Source organism: Anas acuta, chromosome 2, assembly GCF_963932015.1.
Source record: "Anas acuta chromosome 2, bAnaAcu1.1, whole genome shotgun sequence".
In the NCBI taxonomy this organism is placed as follows: Eukaryota; Metazoa; Chordata; class Aves; order Anseriformes; family Anatidae; genus Anas; species Anas acuta.
Genome location: NC_088980.1, coordinates 14,410,257 through 14,431,373, shown reverse-complemented (window position 1 = coordinate 14,431,373; position 21,117 = coordinate 14,410,257). Strand labels below are relative to the sequence as shown.

Below are 21,117 nucleotides of genomic sequence, written 5' to 3'. Positions count from 1 at the left end.
AGACCATATCATGCACAGCATTTCAGGAACACATAAGCATTTCCATGCACATGAGAAAGTAATGAAAGCAGAAAACCTTGCAGATGGGGATGCCGTAGAGCTCAAGGGGAGATAAGGAGGAATCAGACAGAGCTCCTACCATCAGACACCATGGCTTAAAACCACTCCAACAACTTTCCTTTCTGCAGTGAGCAAAGCTTTTACTTCTAATCCTCCAGGGCTCCTAGTTAGATGTGGTGGCAGCTGTTCACGCCATGATGCAGTGACAGAAGAATTTTAAATATGACGTTTTTAAATCTGGAAAAAGCCTCCATTCTTCAAGTAGCTTCCCCTTCTGGCCACCTTACGCAGTTGGTTGCTGCACGCTTTGCACAGCTGTGAAGGTCTCCATTTAAGATAGGTTTTAGACAGCTACTGAGTCAGAGTGAGTAGAAATGAATAAAGCAACGAATCTTGAATAAAACATGTAAAGATAAACTTAGTTTTCTACATTGGATATATTCTCACACTGGCACTGTGGCTTAAATATCACTAAAGCTGATAGGTATAAATGCTACCCTCATCTTGGTGCATAAGAAAAGTACAGACTAGGCTCATCCTCTAACAAGCATCATGTACAAGAAGAAAACTCATGTTGACAAGCCACTTCTGTGTGTCACATATTGCCTCAAACTGGCATCTACTGAAAACACGTACAGACTCGTGGGGGAGAAAGTCATCCTTGAAAAGAAAAAGAAGAAAAAAAAAAACAACTTTCTTCTCAGCTCAATCTACTTGTTCACTAACAACCCCTCGGTCTTTCAAACTCCATCCAACAAAATGAATAATGAAAACAGAGTGTGGAGCACTGGCAGATCTCATCAGAATCATAAGTGCAAATGCTCCCAACCTTCCCCCAGAAGAGCTATAAGAAGTGTTCGTAGTTCCTGAACCTTCCAGGTTTACATCCAGACATGCAGTATGTGGTACACATCATACAGTGAACCAAAGGCCCTTGTAGCATACACGTGGGTGTAACCTACCTACCATTATGTTCTAGGATGAACTCACACGAGTTAGAAATAAGGAAGCACACTTATCATTTAACAAAGCAAAACAATAATTCCCTTTCACATATTAATCTCAGTCCTCAAGGAAGAATTTACAAAACATTTGGTATTAAAAATTATTACACTACTTAGTATTAAATAATACAGACTAGACATTGGTTTTATGTTCATTACAGTTCTCTCAACATCTCATCTCCTGCTGATTTCTCCCTGTTGCACAAATGCTGACATATTTTACCTGTCCTTACAAACCTTCTTTCTGCTTAGAGTATTGGAGCTACAACACAATTTCTGTAAAAAGTTAAGGAACAAAGAAGTGCATTGCACAGGCACCATCGGGGAAGGGTGGCACGAAGGGAACAGGAACCCCAAGCTGAGCAGCTACCTACTGATATCCTGCTCCTGCACTGTTCAGAGAAACAAGCTGATGTATGTTTTGAAATATTTGACCTCTCACACTATTATCTGGTGAAACTCATACAAAAGGCTCCGCGTGTTAGTGTATATATATTACACTTAGATGTACAGAAAGTATCCTTGAACATTAGCCAATCTATTAATACGGTACAGCCCCTTCCCAGAAGTACTGATGAACTTGGAGATGATTTCTGCTAATGGAAGCTTTCATGCTGCATCTTCTGCCCATATTTCTGCAGCTGTGCCATGTCACCAAGGCCAGATTGAGCCTGAATTTGTGAATGCTGCCCACCTTCTCTTCTGTACCCTTAGCACTCCTTTTCACACTCTATCTTAAGCTTCCGGACAGCCATTTATGTTCCTACCCATGATACAAACTGAAAAAATGTATTTTATACATTTGCCATACAATGGCAAATACATCAGTTAGGGTTTCCTTGACAATCACCACGTCTCTCAAAATGGAAAGCTCAAGACACTCTCCAGAGCCCTGCCAGCAAGACCCTGCAGTGAGCAGGGTGACAGCTGGAATGCCTGCAGCAGTTCTGGTCTGGAAATGTGTCCAGTGGGAAAGCCTCTGCTGCTGACCAGGTTGGGCATGAAAACCAAGAAAATAAGAAATGCTATTTCAGAAAGGCACAGCTTAAAAAAACAAACAAACAAAAAAACCAAACACCTTTATTTTGATGATTTTCTTCTTTCTTCTTCCAAGCACTTAGGACAGATGTTATTTCACTTGACTTGCTTTACTTACAGTAGTTGTTAGGAAATATTTCTGTTAGGGTTCAATCATTAGACTCAGGTCCCTGTTGTGTAATGTGCCATGCAAACACGCGAAACGCAGTCGCTGTTGAACAAAGCCGATTCTCAAAGAAAAAAGAGCTATGAAGAAGGGGACTAGGTATTTAGATCAAACAAACATCACACTCCTTCCTCCCTTTAAATCATAAATAGTAGCTTCTTTCATTTGTCCTACGCTGTTGTTACTCATTGTTTCCTTAGAAAGGCATATTTTGGGGAGAGGGTTCTAATCTTGCTGATGAACTGGGGGAGGAATCTTTGTGTATATGGGCAAATATGAAACAAAAGTGTGTACATACGTGTATATATACATACACAAATCTCTGTACATGAATGAAAAAAGACAAGTGGGTGGAAAATGAAAGTATCATTGGTAAAGTGAAGGTTATGGGTTAAGACAGGAGAAGATAAGAGAGAGAAGCAGAAGTCTGAAGGGCATTCAAGGTGAAGACAAGCAGCTTAAACTTCACATGATGAAATAAGAACAAGTCATCGGGATGGAATGTGCCCAAAGTGACACGCAAGGAAACTCTCTGCAGAAGCTCTGCACCCCGGGGACTGTGCAAGGGCTCCAGGGAGCCTCAGCTCTGACTGCCCAGTCTCAGTAGTAGGAAGTGAAGAGAACTCAGAGGGAGAGCTTGTGGTAACTGATAAAAAGAATATCAGAGTAGCAAAAGCCATGATTCGTACATGGAAAAGAAAGTCAAGTATGAGGGACCCATGAATCAGTCCACCTGACAGCTTTTACAGAATTTCACAGAATTTCTAGGTTGGAAGAGACCTCAAGATCATCGAGTCCAACCTCTAACCTAACACTAACAGTCCCCACTAAACCATATCACTAAACTCTGCATCTAAACGTCTTTTAAAGACCTCCAGAGATGGTGACTCCACCACTTCCCTGGGCAGCCTGTTCCAATGTCTAACAACCCTTTCGGTAAAGAAGTTCTTCCTAACATCTAACCTAAAACTCCCCTGGCACAACTTAAGCCTATTCCCCCTCGTCCTGTCACCAGGCACGTGGGAGAACAGGCCAATCCCCACCTCACTACAGCCTCCTTTAAGGTATCTGTAGAGAGCGATAAGGTCTCCCCTGAGCCTCCTCTTCTCCAGGCTGAACAAGCCCAGCTCCCTCAGCCGCTCCTCGTAGGACTTGTTCTCCAGGCCCCTCACCAGCTTCATCGCCCTTCTCTGGACCCGCTCAAGCACCTCAATGTCCTTCTTGTAGCGAGGGGCCCAAAACTGAACACAGTACTTTTACACTGATTGTTACTTCAGCACCTCAGTCAGGAACCAGAGGAGGACTGGGTCATGAAACCACCATAATGCACAAGAGCCCAACGATATGTCCATGAGCTGTAGCATGAACACACAGCTGTGAATGTTGCGTAAAATAAGAACAATGTGTATATTGATCAGAGCTCTATAGATAAACAGGAGCAAAGGAGGCATGCACCTGGACCATGTTTACTACTTATCCTGAAGCCCAAAAACCAGCCGTGTATATCAGCCTCCCTAATAATTTCACAATTGATCATTTAGAGCAGGTCGGGAAGATCCTGCAGCCCGTAAGCCAGCTGCAGCCTGCAACATCATCTGTCTGGCATTCTGTCTGTTATTGTTGGATAGCACCAAGCATGCAATGCTGCGTGGGCCGGTGATTTCAGCAGAAGCAGCCAGCTAACAAGCATGGTGTAGAGCTGCTGACTGTCCCCCGCAGCCGTCCAGGTTCCAAAAATGACAGGTAGCCTCAAGCTACACACTGCAGCACAGGGAGTACTACACATCAACCCAGCCTTTGGTTACCCATATACAGAATTACACCAGTTTAAAAACAACAATGACGAAACAAACAAAAAACGCAGTGAAAAAAAAAATGACAGAGACCGTAGCATACAAAACACATGCATATAACTGATTCAGCTTTAACCATGCTCATCTTCAAATTAATCACAAATCTTTCAATTCAAATATTTTAAGTAACCCTTTGGAGGGTATTGAGATCCCTGTATCGGTTGAACTGCAAGCTCTGTGGTCCCTGCTGAGGAACTCCAGCTTATCCCATGGAGCGTGGCTGCAGCAGCAATTTACAGCACACTCTCCCTTTTATTTGTGTTTATATAAGATTATTTTATGACTTCTGAGGCTTCACAACGATGTATAATCAGAATGACACTAGCAGAGACAATGCAAATGCTAAATATTTTTGAGTAATCAGCAGACCTGCTCTCAATGACTGCAGACAGTTTTTACGGTTTGTTTGTTTGGCTCTATCAAAGAGGTCCTACCTCCCACACGAGGGTTACCCTGCTGTAAGATTTTGTAATTTGTTTACTGTAATGCTTTCAGATGTTGGCTTTTTTTTTTTTGTTAAAAAAAAAAAGACAGAGAACATCTTGTTCTGCCTTCGAATTCAGCTCGCTTTCCTTGTACAACGTCAGGCAGCACTCACACCTTTCCCAAAGCACGAACTATCAGACTCTGCTAATCACAACTGTCTCTGAAGAGCTGGTCCCAGATGTTGCCCAGTGCTGAACTCATGCTAGTGAGGAATGTGTGCTTGATAGGTCAATGGTCTGAAGGCATTTCAGACAGAAACATTCCCAAATGCAAGATGCAGATCAGAAAAACACAAAAGTCCCTGGACTAGATTGCATTACTACAGCCTAGAGAAATACCTCATATCTCGGCGATAATCTCTCTGAGATTTTTCTGATTATTTTTTTTTTTTTAAAAAAGAAGTGCTCAGCTCCCACACCCCAGCTGAGCTAGAATCTCACCCTGTTCAATGCAACAAAATAAGAAAATAGGGTGCAAAAGCAGTGGGTGGGTAGATGGGTGGGTGAGTGAGGAGGTATTGAAGTAAGGGTTCGTCGGACTGAGCAATTTCATTTCTTGGCCTTAAATCCCTTTTTGTTATGTCAACTTGCTTGATATAACCATATGAAGAATACAAAGTCTGTGAGAAAGTCAGAGCTCAGCAGGACACAGGCAGGTCTCACAAGGTGATCGTGGCATCTGTTACACCTCTGTGTACCAAGTCTGTGCTCCTCCCCATCTACCTCAAAGAGGCAAGGAAACTACAAAGTGTGGTTTATAATACGCATGGCATCTACAAGAGATCTCATCTACTGCTTCAGAATCAGGCAAAACAGCAGTCTGAAAATTATGAAGAGAAATAGAAGCTTTCTAGCATACTGATTCAAACAGCTGTTGGTCAAGCATCCATTTGGTAACACAGGTACTTTCCTCACTCTTCTTCAGAGCTTTAATTTAAAAATCAATTATTTCAGTAATATGCTCAGCTGATGTGAGAGCTATGCCTTGTGGCTGTTTATGACTGAAAATTTGGAGTCAGACCTTCTCAAGAGTTAATTTCAGGAACCTCCAGGTAGCAATTTCAGGAACCTCTATGTAGCTGGCTCAGTACTTGCAGGCTGAGCCCTGCAGAAGGACAGGTAAAAGGAGCAGGTGCTTTCCACGTGCAGACCTGGAGCCACCACCAGCACAGCCCTCCTGCCTGTCACAGCCTCGGGGCTCTGCTGTGTGCCTGCACAGCGGGTCGCTGCTCCTGCCATGTGCCAGGGTAGCATCACAGAGCCTGGACATAGCTTCCTCCTTCTCTTTCTGCTGCCATTTCTAAGGTGGTTTGCTTTGAAGATGAGTCAGCTCACCCTGCACATTCACCACTAATTTTTGTACCTGCTTCTGACCAGGCAAAAATTGTTCTCTTGGAGCAAATCCCTGGGAACAGGAAAAAGAGAAATAAACACTTGTTTTCCAGCACAGCACTTCTGCTTTGCAGACACATCACTTCTCCTCCCCTGACTTCCAAGCTGAGCAGTTCAATGTTACCCATGGGACTAAGCACGGAATAGTGCTAGCAGGTGAAAATGTAAAGGAGCTTAGTGCACGCTCCTCTGAGCCCTTATATAGTGGGTAATTTCTCAAGGTATCTGTTATCGCAGATATTTTATTACCTGTTATCACCAAGGCCACGGGCTCATTCAACTCTGAGCACAGCTTTACTCATAAAAAAGTTTGTTTGGGTTGGCTTTGTCTGTTGTTTTTATTTCAGGTCTGGGCCACGCTTACTTTGCCTAAGGATTTGTACAGCTCCCCTTGCTGCTAAAAGCAACATGTTACCATTGCTGTGATACAAGTGTCATCATTTATATTACGGAGGTATTTAAGATCCCTGAAAGCTTCCCTGGGCAAAGCCCTTCACACATGCCTGCTCACAGGGAAGCCTTTTCCAAATCCCTGCCTGATTTACTTTCTGTAGATGTGACAGCAGCATCAGGAAGAGACAGAAGAGGCAGAAGTGAGACCGCACAGCCACAGGGCTCTCCTGCCCCGGGCCTCCTGCTGCACCCAGTGCTTGTTGACTCACTCCATGGGTCCTCACAGCCGAGCCCCAAACCTTCCTCACGTTGCACAACAGTCTTTGCACCAGGCAGAATGGCAGCCATTTCATACAGCTTTTAAAAACAAATTTACTACAGCATCCACGTGCTTTTCATTAATTCTGAGCTGATACTTACTAGGAAATGGGATAAGAGTGTCTGAAGCAGATGAAGGCAAAACCAGAACTGCTGTGAGCACACTCATTTCCAGATGTTTGAGAGGAAATTCTGAGCATCTCGCTTGTCAGTGAATTTTGCAGTTTGCGGAGTATTTGCATGTCCAAAATACATATCTCAGGGACTGCAGTGCTTTCTGTGAGGACTCACCATCTCTGCAATACAGGCAGAATTCTGGACATTCGGAAACGGTTTGTTTTTGAGGTAACAGCCCAGAATTATACAACTGTGACTGCATAATGACAAGTACACAGCACACTCAGAAATAATGAAGCCAGATCTTCCACTCAGCTCTTCTCATAGCAAAAACTGATGAATGACACCAATTTGATGGACTCTTCCTTCAGGTCAGGCAGCGTGCTGTCAGCCCTCACCTGCCACGAACCCACTGCAGGCTCCACCATGCTGTGTTCCTCACCAGAGATGGCAGCAACCCTACAAGCTGCAGGCTGTCAAAGCACACCTCGCTTTTTCCATATGCACAACCGGTCACAGCTGGGCATCAGGCTCACTTTCACCTGCCTCATGATCATCAACCCAGGCAAACACAAAAGGGAGAGATAAGTACAGTTCCTTTCCTCAGAGCAGATAAAAGTGAAGTGCAATGTGCAAGTGAACTTCCCTTTGGATGGGGATTAGAAAAACCAGAAGTGCCTCAAGGTAACGACTTTCCTAATTAGATCCTATACCCGTGGTAGATTTGCATCAGCCCCTCTATCTAGAGCTGCTAATCATGAAAGCAAAGAAGATCTGTGTACTTTCCGTTGTGAAGCTATCTGCACTCCTTCGTGATTAATGTCACCTTGCACATCACCTGAGGGTTAAAAAAAGTACCCTCAGAAAATTGAGGAACATTAAGACAATGGAAGAAGTCTGGGAAGATCATTTAAAGGAAGAACAGTTAGTACAAATCAAAAGTCTCCAGTATTTATTATGCCCATTGTAATTCTTTGCGCTTCCCACAAGAGAGGCCTGGCATGTTTCGTGCCATTAATTCATGGCAGGGTAAGCAATGCCAGCACACTCCTGGAGTTGCTGCTCATCAGCTTTTAGGACAAGCTCATAATTATTAAATGTCAAAAGTCTTCTGAGATCATTTTAAATAATTTAAAAAGAAACAGAAACAACTCTTTGTAGGTTATTCTGGAAGACAAGATGAAAGTCTGATCTCAGCAAGTTAAATCTACATCTTCTGGGAGATCTGTTTTTGCACTTTAGGAGTGCTTTGGCATAAATCTTCCCTCTTCCCTCCCCCCAGCCCCCCCTCCCTCCCCATTCGTTTTGTTCCCCTGAGATAAATATCTCATTTTAAAAACAAATATGAGTAAGGCCAACAAAACAAACAATTACAACATGACAGGAAAAGAAGAGATGTTTCTATACTACTGCAAACATGCATAGTTGCTCTGGAATAAATGCAACCAAATTAAGGAAGATTAAGTAGCTTTCTACACGTGAAAGATCATTCACAAGGGTTGTAAAACGTCAGTGCTGAGGTGCATCTAACCCAGTATCTTGTCTCCTTAAGATTCAGCCCAGATCAGAGCATGCGAACAGTACAAGAACATGCTGTACTGCTGCCACTAATCTCTGTTCTCTGGGACTTCTTGGGCTCCTCGGTATTTGCAGCCCTTGACAGATTTCCATGAACTTGTCCAGTCTCCTTCTGAGCAACACACACTTTTAGCAGTCACAACATCCTTTACGTGAGGAGTTTAACAACTCAATTACCCATTCTATGCAAATCCACTTTATTATCATCATCATTTTTAGCCTGACCCCCAGTATCCCATAGTCCTTGTATCAGAAGAGACAGTGAGTAATAATCCTTACCCATCGTTCCCACACCACCCACCGCTGTGACCTCTATTGCCAAAGTCAGTCTCAATAAGCACACCCTTCTTACTGAAGAATTGATTTCCCACAGCAGCTCCCATTCCCTGCTCACACCCTGAGCATTCCTGACTTCAGGATGGAGACATTTCCAGATTTTTTCCTGACAAATTTTGGGCCTAGCCTTGGTTCCCCCTATGGCCCAGCTCCTAGCACAGGGCTCACCTACGTAAATGCAGCTGCCTACACATAACCTAGCCACCCAATATTCCCCTCGCAGTTGGTGGGCATCTAGTTGATACAGGCAATAGCTATTGTGGAGCCTTGCTCTCTGCAAGGAGCAAAACCAGCTCCGAGGACACCACAAAGCACCTACATTTCACTATTGACTACACAAGAGCAGATGAGAAGCTCAGGTATAAACACCTGTGCTATGGACTTCTGAAGTTAGACGACTCATAACATCAAAAAAGGCTGTGTATGCTATCGGGATAAAAGGGCATATTAATTCAACAAATAAAAACTGCAACGATTCCCATACACATACGTTTCAAAGTTTGTTATTAAATGCAAAGCTGCTTATGATTACAAACTGCCTACTCACTGGAACAAAACCTAAGACATTAAATCAGAAGGCCCTTGCTTTCAGTAGGGACTTAGAAAATAATTTAGTGTTTGAAAACAACTGCAACTATACTGCAGATCATTTAGTGAGATGCAAGCAAATGTAATTGTATTTAAAGCATTAAAAAAATCTCATATTTAATTTCTGTAAAGGACAAAGAGCAAAGCTCCTTGGAGCCCTGTGGATGTTCTCCCCTAGCACATTAGTTGTTTTTAAACCCAAGCACATCCCTTGAAACCAGCGCATGCTCTGAGAGCTCACCTGCGATTCTGCAGCCCTCCTGCCACACCGCTGGGCTGAGGTGCCAGTCCTGTACTTAATGAGGGCTGGCATCGTCAGAGCAGAGCCACGCTGTGCACTGGGAGATGCAAGAGCACTGCAGGCTAGGCTGCAACAAGGGAGGAAACACCAGTGACAGCCAGCCCCAGGGGAAGCACTGCAGCTTGTGCTGACATAACGCTACTGGTACTCACACGCAGGAGGAGTTCAGGTACCACCACGCTGTCTGCAGCCTCAGCAAGAGCTAACATAGTTTTCTCCCAATGTTTTTGTAAATCTGATGTTATTTGTTCCACCATTCAGCTTCATTCTGTTTTCCCTCTAGCTCCTCTCCCAGAGGTTTTAATTTTCTCATGCAATTTTACGCATGTTTATTTCATTATGTCTTCTGAGTATAATCACTGACCTCAGCCCCATGAACAAGATGCAATTTACCCGTAATTAAAATCATTCTTCACCTGTAAGGTTTCACGCATGGCAGTGGAAAGGACATTAACTTTAATTGGAACAGCCTGAAGTGCAAACTGTGCTGTCCCACCACGGCTTCTCACACAGCTTCATATCACTGCAGCAATCTAGTCTCCTGCTGGGACCTCCTGTTATTAATGCTTTTTTTTTTTTTCTTTCCACGGAGAAGGGATGCAGGTGCTATTGATTAAGTGCTAAAGAAAGAAGCCAGAAGGTGAGGTTACACTCCTTAGAGCTTTTTAATCTGTTTCTAAATGTTTGCGTTGGCACTAGCACAGGGATGCTCTGGTGCAGATGCAGGTACCACAATCGATGTGCTCTGCTCATGGATGCTGTGCAAAAGGACCTGTGTGAACAAGCAGGGTGCACAAGAGGCTATGTGACTTCAAGAAAACCCACAGCACAGACATGGGTGCCGTTGTAGATGAAAAAGCATATTTGAGAAAGGCAGTGGATGAGGGTTGTGGAAGTAGGGATGAGCAAGAAGCTTGTCAAAAATCTGAAGGGCAAGAGGACAGAATGTGCAAATAGAAAGGGACGGTGAAAGGACGTGCCAGGTAGCTGTGGGAAGGAGAAAACGGCCAATGTGCTCATTACCAGCTTGCCCGGAGACCTACAGGGAGTACTGAAATATTTACTACATTACAGCACTGCACTAATACCAAAGCATCCAGCTGGAACAGGCTGTTCTCTTGCCAGCTCCCTCTGCCACCCATTCTAAGACGTCCCTGGTTTCATGTGTGTGCTTTTGTTTTAATAATCATATAAGAGGATTGCAGATATTTTTTCCCCTGGTGCTTTCACTATATTTAGCATTGTCAAAATCTCCTCCACTTTGTAGTTTATCTCTGCCTAGGGTTGGTATTTTGCACACTCTGAATTAGGGCACTAATCCACCAGTGGGGTCGCCTGCAAAAAATTCTTCAAGACCTTTGTTGTATGTTATCAGGAAAATAAATAATATCTCTGCTTCTCATAGAGATGGGGGATTGGCTTTATTAGGTCAGGATGTATTCAAAATTAAAATACAGTGCCATATTATCAAGCTAAATCCAAGGGTGACAAACCCAAGTCATCCTGAAGTTTCACAGCCCCCCTAGGGGGCTGAAATAGAGCAGCCTTCTCACCTACCTCTTGTATTTGATAGCCTGGTGGCTAGTGCATACGGCCAGGAAACAGAAGATCCAGGCTCGGTTCCCTACACTGAGCCCCAGGTAATTCAAATCAGCCCCCTAGGGGCACACCAGTCACCAAGCACAGGTGAATTTGCTCCTCCCTGCTCCTGTTAGTGAGGCCATGCTGCTGAGCATGGAAGAAGCCAGGGCTCCACCTGGACAGACCCAGAGCTCGCCCTCATTGCTCAGCTACCTGGGGCAAGCCTTGGCTTCTGCTCCCACATCTCTCCACGTTTCTTAAAATCCAGTGTTGCGATCCACCCACTTCAGATCCACCTTGCTGTGGCAGCTTTGTTCCACAATGGATTCCTGGATTTCTTCAATGGTTGTCGAAAGTGGGACAAAACTGGTCACCTGGGAGCCGAAGTGTGCACCCAGGCTTCTCTACCCCTGTGTGAGCAACCACCAAACGAGGATCCCTTATGGTTCCCCTTCTGAACTCTTAAACTCCTCTCAGCACAGCAGACGTGCTTCCACAGGTGGGGTATAAAATATTTCCTGCTCGGCTTACAGCATCATGTTGCAGGCATTTTACTGTACTTAGCATCCATCTTTTTTAAAACTGTTTTTCAGGGAAGGTGAGTGAATGTGTATGTTCTTAACCTCACTCAGTGGACAAAATGGACTCCAGGTATTGCATCTCATTTATCCACAATAATAGTGATGTACTCAAAAATCCAATTAAAAATGAAAAATTTAAAAATAAGGTCTATTCACAATTAAAAGCTGCAACTAGTAGTTGTTCTGACGTAATCACTGTTCCCTAAAAAAAGCCTCATTACCTGACCACAGGCATCTCCAGAACTTCTCAGCAATATCTGAACTTTACTGTAGTTGGATGATGCTCTTGAATGTTCTGAGGAAACAGCAGTAGATAGGGGTTTTGTTTTATTAAATTTGAAAAAAAAAAAAAAAGCATCTCGACTAAATGTATTTTATATTTAGTTAATTTCAAAACTTGTAACTATAAATATAAATAACGAGGCCCCAGCTTAACTCACAAAAGTCTCACTGCCACTAGAGGTGCACATTGCCTAACTCCACTCAGTTCCCTCACTCCTGATCACAAGCAGAAACCTCATTGCCAAGCTGATTTTGATATTGGTATCTTTATACCATGCTGATGTACAAAATGCTGAAAGCTGTTTCAGCTCCAGTGTGCTGAAAATGCAGGTAGTTCTATAAAAAATGATATTCTGTAACACAACTGGTTAAAGTCTTTAGGACAACTGATAATCAGAAAACTTAAATATTTCAAATTCATTATGGGAAGGCAACATCTATAGTTTGCTTTCTTTAAGAGTTTCTTCTGCTACAAAATTGGAAAACAAACAAGCAACATCCAAACCATAAAGACATTACAAAATAGCAAACAACATTCAGACAGGAACTTCAAAACAATCAGGAAGCATTAAGCAGTGCAGTACCAGCCTCCTAATGACAGGATTTATTACATCCATTTTCTGCTGTCACATCTTCCTCCCCCCACAGTGATTCACTGCAGCTCGTTTCAAATGGGACCACAGGTGCAGGTCCCTGGCTCCATTCCCGGTCTGCTCCACTGCTTCAGGGCTTCTCCCATTTTCTCCAGCCCACTCGTCTCAATACACACAGGGGATTCACACACAGCACTGCTGACCCATTTCAAGAAATTTGGAAAGAAAACTTGATACCTGCACCTGGATCTCTCATTGGTTTCACTATTACCAGCTTGTTCCCAAAATCAAGTTCAGATCTCAAATTCCACTCCCATGCATCACCCCTAGCTAAGGAGCCCTTTATTTTCAACAAGGCTCCAAAAACTCATAGCATCACATACTCCACACAAAATCAAAGGGAAGAGGTTTGGGGCTGAGGAACTTAGGGAGGATATCAGCAAGCTGTGTGTGTGGAATCAGACACCGAGTGTCTCATTTGTTGCCTGTATAAGCTTACTAACTGCCCAGCTTGTAGGGTTTTTTTTCCTGCTCTAGACAAAACTGATGCACCACACACAAAAATGCCAGTATTTCTGTACTGTCATCTCTGTCTGTATATTTCTTTATTTCATACACTGCTGCACCCCCAAACTGTTTTTGTCCACACTTCTAGAGCCCTTCTACCATGAAGGGGTGATCCTTCCCCTTTATTCAATATTGGTGAGGCCACATCTGGAGTACTGTTTCCAGTTCTGTCCTTTCCCCCCCTCCTCCCCCCCCCCCCCCCCCCCCCCCAGTACAAGAGAGACATGGAAGGAGTCCAACAGAGGGCCACTGCAATGCTGAAGGGATTGGAGCACCTCTCCTGTGAGGAGAGGCTGAAGGAACTGGGACTGCTCAGCCTGGAGAAGAGAGGGCTCTGGGGGATCTTGTCAATGTCTATAAATACCCGAAGGGAGGCTGCAAACAGGATGGAGCCAGGCTCGTTTTTGTGGTGCTCAGTGCCAGGACAAGACGCAATGGACACAAAGTGGCCCACAGGAGGCTCCATCTGAACACCAGAAGCCCTTCTGTGCTGCGGGGGTGATGGAGCACTGACACAGGCTGCCCAGAGAGGCAGTGGAGTCTCCTCCTTGGGGATTTTCAGAAGCCACCTGGCCATGGCCCTGGGTTCCCTGCTCTGGGTGGTCTTGTGTGAGCAGGGTCTGCTGGGCCCAGAGCTCCCTGCCAGCCTCAGCCAGTCTGTGATTCTTTAACAGTGATTTGGCCATGAATAGCTTCACACTGTGATGGTTTCACCCTCTACCTGCTTCACTCTCCTACCCCTGAGCACCACAAGAAATGGGGAATGGGGCTGTGGTCAGTCCCTAACGCCTCGTCCCCTGCTGCTCCTTCTTGGTACCTCTCTGCCCCTGCTCCCCATGGGGTCCCTCCCACGGGATGCCGTCCTTCCCAAAACTGAGCCTGTGGGGGCTGCTCACAGGCAGCAGCTCTGCAAGCACTGCTCCCACACAGCTCCGTCCCACGGGGTCCATCCCCCAGGAGCAAACTGCTCCAGCACGGGTCCCCCATGGGTGGCAGCTCCCCCCAGACCCCTGCTCCTGCGTGGGCTCCTCTCCACGGGCTGCAGCTCCGGCCCGGGGCCTGCTCCTGCGGGGGCTCTCCATGGGCCGCAGCCTCCTCCAGGCCACAGCCACCTGCTCCACCGGGGGCTCCTCCATGGGCTGCAGCGTGGAGATCTGCTCCATGTGGGACCCATGGGCTGCAGGGGGACAGCCTGCTCCACCAGGGGCCTCTCCACAGGCCTCAGGGGAACTTGTGCTCCGTGCCTGGAGCACCTCCTGCCCTCCTGCTGCACTCACCTTGGGACCTGTGGGGCTGGCTCTCACTCCTTGCTCTCTTTCTTTTTTCTTGCTTTCTTCAACCTGCTCTCCCAGAGGCCCAAGCAGCATCACTCACGGCTCAGCTCTGGCCAGCAGCGGGTCCCTTTTGGAGTTGGCTGGAGCTGGCTCTGATCTGACATGGGGCAGCTGCTGGGCTCTGTTCACAGAGGCCACCCCTGCAGCCCTCTGCTACCAAATCCTTGCCAGTTAAACCCGAGACACGCATCTATCTTGCTTCCCAGGTTTTGTACCTCTTTGCCTTTGCAAGGGAAGGATCAATTTCTTTCACAAGCCTCAGTGCTCCCCAAGCCTCCTCATCATACAAGAATGATGCTCGTCTCCACCCAGCATTGCAGCAGAAAAGTGAGGTATTCTGCAGCCTGTGGTATCCTTGCTTGGAGAAGGCATTTGATTGGGATGCAAAGCATCTTCCCCGAATTTGCTAAATGGTTGCAGCTTCCTGTCTCAGCAGAAATACATCCCAGTAGGGTCTCAATTTTCAATCCACATCTCCACCCACAAAACCATGAGATGGCAGTGGCACTCTCTTCCCAGCTCCCAAGCGTCTCTGCACAAATTTATTTCTCCCTGTATCCTAATTTCCCACACCCTCTAAGCTGTCCCATTCTCCTTGCTGGACTGCACAGACTTGCCAAATATCCCCCAAATACTGACTCCACAGTAGAGCGCATGCCCTCTCCTCCAGCATACTCCCAATGCCTGCTGCTGTGGAAGGGGACTCAGGAGCAGCCAGGAGCAAGCAGAGGCTGTACTGAGGGCAGCGATGCTGCTGGCTCCCTGCACCCAGCCCCTCTGACACAGCAACCTCTGCTGGCACAGGGCTGCAGCAGAGCTCCTGCTGCAGCACCGCCAGCGTGCACCCAAGCCACCTCCCTGTTAACAGAGGGAAGCACTGCGTTTTAGTTTCTTTGCACTTGCCTCCCAATATTTGACCTTTTCAACGGAATGTGTTTTCACACTGCTCTCTCCACAGTCTCCAGGGCTGGAAACGTTCTCACGAAAGCAGAGATTCCCCTGTAAGAATACAGTTTGAGGAAAGCACCCAAGTTTCCACACTCTAATCCAGAGTAATGCTGCTGCAGAGCTAGCAGGCAAATTACATTTTACCTGCGGATTTGGGAAAGATGAGAACAGCCTGCTGATGGAAACTGCCCCAAGCAGGCTTGACAACTTTCTGCCTTCTTCCCCCAATTTTCCCAATCAGCCAAAGACTCCGTTGAATGAAGAAGTTAATGATCCCATTATGTGAAAGCAAGGCAACAGAAAGATGCCTCCCTTCGATGCTGTAGCTTCTCTCACAATCGGTGATTTTAGTGCAGTTGTTACTGAACGTAACAGCTGTTGCTTCCTCCATCAGTACAGACATCAGTTCAGCTTGCCTTTGTCTTGCCTGCACTCCACCCAGTATGTAGCTTAGTGCAGGTTTTCACAAGCATTTTATCAAAGAACATTTTAGAGACACAAAAATGAACAAAACAACCCCAAAGATGGCATTCCCAACAAGGAGTTACTTCACTATATCACTCTAGCACATGCAGGACTGATTGATGGTCTGCAATGCTCTGTAGGAGTAGAACCAACACTGGCCTGCATAGGCAGGATCTAACGTGATTTTTCAGTTTCATAATCAATGTACAAAGCAGTGATCTATCAGAAATTACCAGCGATGAACACATGAATAAATCCTGTTTTAGTATTGCATAGAGTATGACAGTAACAAAATCACCCTGTGAGGAATGCTAGGCCAAACTGCTTGCTACAAAAACAGACAGAGGAGTAGAAAACTGACATATAGATTAAAAAAATAATAAATGTAAGGCACTATGCGTAAATGCCATGTACAAAACACCTTAGTGAGGCAGCAAAATCTAAGAGGGTACAGCAAGAGAGGAGCTCCACACAGTGAGAAGGTGCCCACCACAGCAGCAGCAGGCCCTGCAGAGGAACAGTTTTGCCACATCTGGAGCTCTGCCAAGCCCAGCGTTACAGACGTGGACCAGCACAACACCCGGGTTAGACAATGTGGAAGGAAATTCTGGAAGATAAAAACCCAGAGGTTCTGTCAGCAGGAAATCTGAATTATACATCGCATAAAAAACCCTCCAAAGTAAACGTTGCAAAGACAAACTTTTCCAAAGTCTGCATTTTATTTTACAACAGGATTTATGAACCGATCAAAAAGGGCAAAAGCAAACCCGTGCATGAAGCTGCTGTTCTACCAGCCCTATTTTCATCTTTGTCAGTGCAGGTGACCCACACAACCTGTTGCTTCCTCTGATACATCAAAGGTAAACTACGAAAAACTTTATCCAATGGAAACTGCTAATGAAGTGTGAGACGAATAAAGTAAGTTTGATCTGCTCAAACTTGTGCAACGGAGCCGCACCATGACGCCGTGCAGAAACATGTGGTAGATGCCGCTAGGGGCTATGTAGTCATAGAGCATTTCTCCGCTTCTCGGAGTTTTTACAGGCAGTTTATGGCCTCTGTCCCTATCTCAGAATTAAGCCCACACGGGTGACGCCTCCTTTGCCACCTGCGAGCCCGTAGCAGCCGGGCACACTGCCCGAGCAGCGCCCGGCTCTGAGGTGCGCCGTGCCCCTCGGAGCCAGCCAGCAGGGCCGGGCCTGTTGGGGCAGGCAGGCCTCGCGCTCGCAGGAGCTGCCCCAGGAAGGGAAGTAGATATTCCAGCTCTGCCTGTCAAGTCTGCATTTCAAAGGTTGTGCCTGGGTGTGGGAAAGAATAAAGAGGGTCTGTCAGTCCACATGCAAAAGCCCACACTTCTTTGCCCTGACTGCCAGACTCTGTCATTTGGGGCCGGAATTCATGTCCCCACTTGCCCCTGCCCACTTCAGTAAACACCAGTCTCGCTCAGGGACACGTGCCCTGCTCCTCCTCCATCCTATCTGTCAAACTACGTATGTGTATTTTAAAATACGGACCTCTTAAATTAAGTACCTAGTGCTCTGAAAGAGGGAGGACATCCAAAACAAGCAAGGTCTTGAGGAAAGCGGGCTGATGAGCAGCTTGTGTAATTTCTCAATTACTTTATTCAAAAGTGGATGGATTTGTGGGGTCTTCATAATGGTAGAGATGTTTTAAGGCTACAGTCTGCTTTTATGCAGATGGAAGGTTGAGGCTACCGTTGTTCTCAACAGGAATGATACACTTTCTAAATCTCTTTCAGCAGCTGCAATGGGCACGTTTCTGATTCACAGCTATGACTCAGATTTTAAGCAGCACATGCTTTGTGGGTGTACATCTATTCCCTTCAATTTGTGGCTACAGCAAGGCTTACGTACATCATTACCAGTACACTAAAACATGTGGCAGCAGACACCCACCTGGGGAAGGAGAGAGAGAACCTCACCTGGAAGCTTTGAGATGAGGCTACAGGTGAGGTTCGTGGATGGAAAGAAGAAAGGAAAACAGATGAACTCAACTGAAACTGAAACATAATGTGAAAACTACCTGAGAGTTCTTATCCTACATACTTAGGAAGTTATAGATGATATAACCAACACTGGAAGACAGGCAACAGCAATCTGCCACACTTCAAAACAGTCCTCAGATCACTCCTCTTCAATAATTGTTGGTGAACACAGTGCCACTGTTCACAGCTGCTGAAAAAATTAGTTTAACACACATCAGAACAACCAGCTTCCACCTAAAGGTTATAATTACAGTGTTTACCTGTTCAATGATTGGGCTAAGAACAAGGCCTCTTTCAGATGAAAACATGTCCAAGTCTCCTATGTATCCATTGCTCCTGTAAACACCAATACATCAAAAGTGTGGTTGGATAAGAGTCAGACTGAAGGAATTGATCCCTTGGCTATGCAGACATTAGGCAGCCTTTCATCCATCTTACTTTACTTTCTGTAGTCTCAAAACACACAATTTTCTGCTCCTGCTACATAACAATACAACAGAGAAGATAAGGGGGAGAAATATTTATGGAAACACCAGTGTATTATTTTATTTATCTCAATGGAGGAGTGGAAGGAAGGGCACAGAGATAAGTATAGCCCTCCTGAATGTAAAATACCAGAAGGTATTTCTGGCTAGGCCATGAAAGGGTTTATATACGGCAAATTCATTAGATTCTACTTCACTGGTGGTTAAAGTGTAAAGTTTTTCCTTGATAATAGTAATAATAATGCACACACTTAATAATAATGCTCAACTTATTACCATATTTTGCTTAACTCATCTTTGACAGCTTTCAGAGCCTTGATAGCTTTTGAGCTTCCAGTCAAAAGGGTCATACAGAAGGGGTAGGAATGAATGGTGAAAATAATTTCCTGGAGATCTAGAACTGTTTTAGAAGTGACTATCAGTAACTCTTGACTTGCTTCTTAGTACTGCTCAGGCTTAGAAGAGTCCTTCACTTCTCTGGTGCATGTACAAGACCGGACTTACTGGGTAGACCAAAGGAGCTTTCAAGTCTTGTGCTGCGTGCTCCTGTGACAGTTGCTAAGAGCAGCACCAGCACATGGTTATGTCAAATGCACTGCTTCTTCGAATATCCTAACAGACTTCTTCCTCAAATGTGCAATAAGTCATCCTCACTACTGGACTAAGCAGTAATCTTGTTAATCACATATACATGTTTAAAGCATTCAAAGATATATAACAAAAATATAACTTGAGTACTTCTAAAAGCAAGTCCAATTGGACAGCCTCCTCATCTACCTCTTTCCTTTAGCTGGCTGTTGTTTTCTTCCTGTTGATGCAAGTGTGAGTTCCATGAAGCAGACAGTAAGAAAAGCACCTCTATGTTACATGCGCCTGCTGACTTCTATTGTCATATTTCTTCACCTCTTTAAAACCATAAACACATACTTGTGTTTAGCAAAGTCTTGCACTGTTTTAAAATTATTATACCCAAACAATGTTTTGATGCTTCCTCTTCTTTTGCCTAGCAACATACAAACTCTCTGTTTTGTTATCAGCTTGAAAGTGCAGGATAACTTCCAATTTGTTAATTATAAGACCAAATTATAAAACCAAATACTCAGTTCAAAGACAATTGCTTCAGGAGAATGTGTTTTCATAAGTTGTTATACCATAGATTAATTGACTGTAGGTAATTATCACATTTGCAAAGCACGGACAGTCCTAACATATTTGCCTCAGGATACTCATGAACCAATACCATGCTGTAAGGATTGCTCTTAAGGGTAAGAAATGGATTTTGAAGCATAGCTGCGAAATATCAGTCTATAAATTGCATTTCTCCTTTGACTGATCTCTGCTCTGCTCCTAATTTGGAAAAGCAATGTACTCAGTAAATGACTTCTTACAAAGTATATGTTCAGTAAAGAAAACTATCAGGTTTGAAAACTGTTTCTCCTGTTATGCCCATCTAAGTACCTTTCACGCTCCAGCAGCACTGTATATATGAACACAATGAAATATCGGCACACACTTTTCTTTCCTAGAATAAGCCAATCGATCTAGAGACAAATTTAAACCTCATAGAAGTATATTTTCAGTTCGCATAAGAATTATCAATAATGCCCAGTACTATAGGCAAAACACATTTTGATCTCAGAAATACATGAGATATATCAACGTATCATGCTTCCAGACTCAGCTATGTGGATCCCAATGAACTGGCAGGTCATACATGTTAACAGGCGTATAACAAATACGAAAAATTCCACACCTATGTCAGTTAAAAATTCATGGCATTTTTAGGCATCTTCTGTTCTTATAACTCGCCCTTGTCTTAATACCCATTACCCATGAAATTACCCTTTCCAGACGTATTTAGCTGCCAGGCCGCAGCCCTACATGATATGCTGCATCACTGTGTGCCAACGATGACTTCAGTGACCTAACCCAACCACAGAGGGCTGAGGCTTTTCACTACTTCTTTCCTTAAGGGGAAGGTGTGAGTTATACAGTCGAATTCAACACGTTTCCCAGCTATGGCTGTGTTTCCCAAGAGGCACTGAAAAGACTGAGTTTGTGTATAATTATGAAAGACATTGTCTGGGGATGCCAATTGTGCTGAAATATATGAATGTTTTTAACTCACTAAACAAGTTTCAACTCAGCAGCATGCTTATCTAAAAAACAAAATAATACTTTTGATGTTTTAGGTATGCAAAAATTCAGAGATAAGGTAATGCTAAAACCTTACACGTTTGGGCTGGAGCAGTGAAGTGGCTGTTTTGTTTATGAACTGATTTTGAAAATAAGTTTGGTAGAGCTTTTCCAAACACAAGTCTTACAATTTTGGTACTGCAATTCAATTTAAATACAGTTTTTATTAAACCTTTAATAAAGAAACATGCTTAAAATCTGTCAACTCAGATCACAAATTACAAGATAAAATACATTTGCTTTCAGAAGCTTTGGTGCCATTGCTTGTTTTTCGGAGAAGGGATCTGATGATTCAGTGTTCAAGCAATATTTTTTGATTTTTTTCTATTGTGTCATAGAATATTTCATCTATTCTTTTTTTTTTTTTTTTTTTCCCATAAGTAATAATGAGTTATTTTTTATAAGGGACAGGTTTTTTCACACTGAAATAAATTAAAAGTTGCTGTTGTGA

The 21,117-nt window shown here is 44.3% G+C and overlaps 1 long non-coding RNA gene across 3 annotated transcripts in view; it reads right to left on the bottom strand.

The window, feature by feature from the left end:
* LOC137852156 (uncharacterized) overlaps positions 1 to 10,135 on the bottom strand; it is a 30,849-nt gene extending 20,714 nt beyond the window's left edge. Inside the window, exon 1 of one of the 3 annotated variants that reach the window (XR_011093682.1) lies at positions 9,570 to 10,135. This is a non-coding gene — a long non-coding RNA (uncharacterized lncRNA). The remainder of the gene's footprint in view (positions 1 to 9,569) is intronic. The other 2 variants (XR_011093683.1, XR_011093681.1) reach the window with 2 other exon arrangements.
* Between the last annotated feature and the right edge of the window lie 10,982 nt (positions 10,136 to 21,117).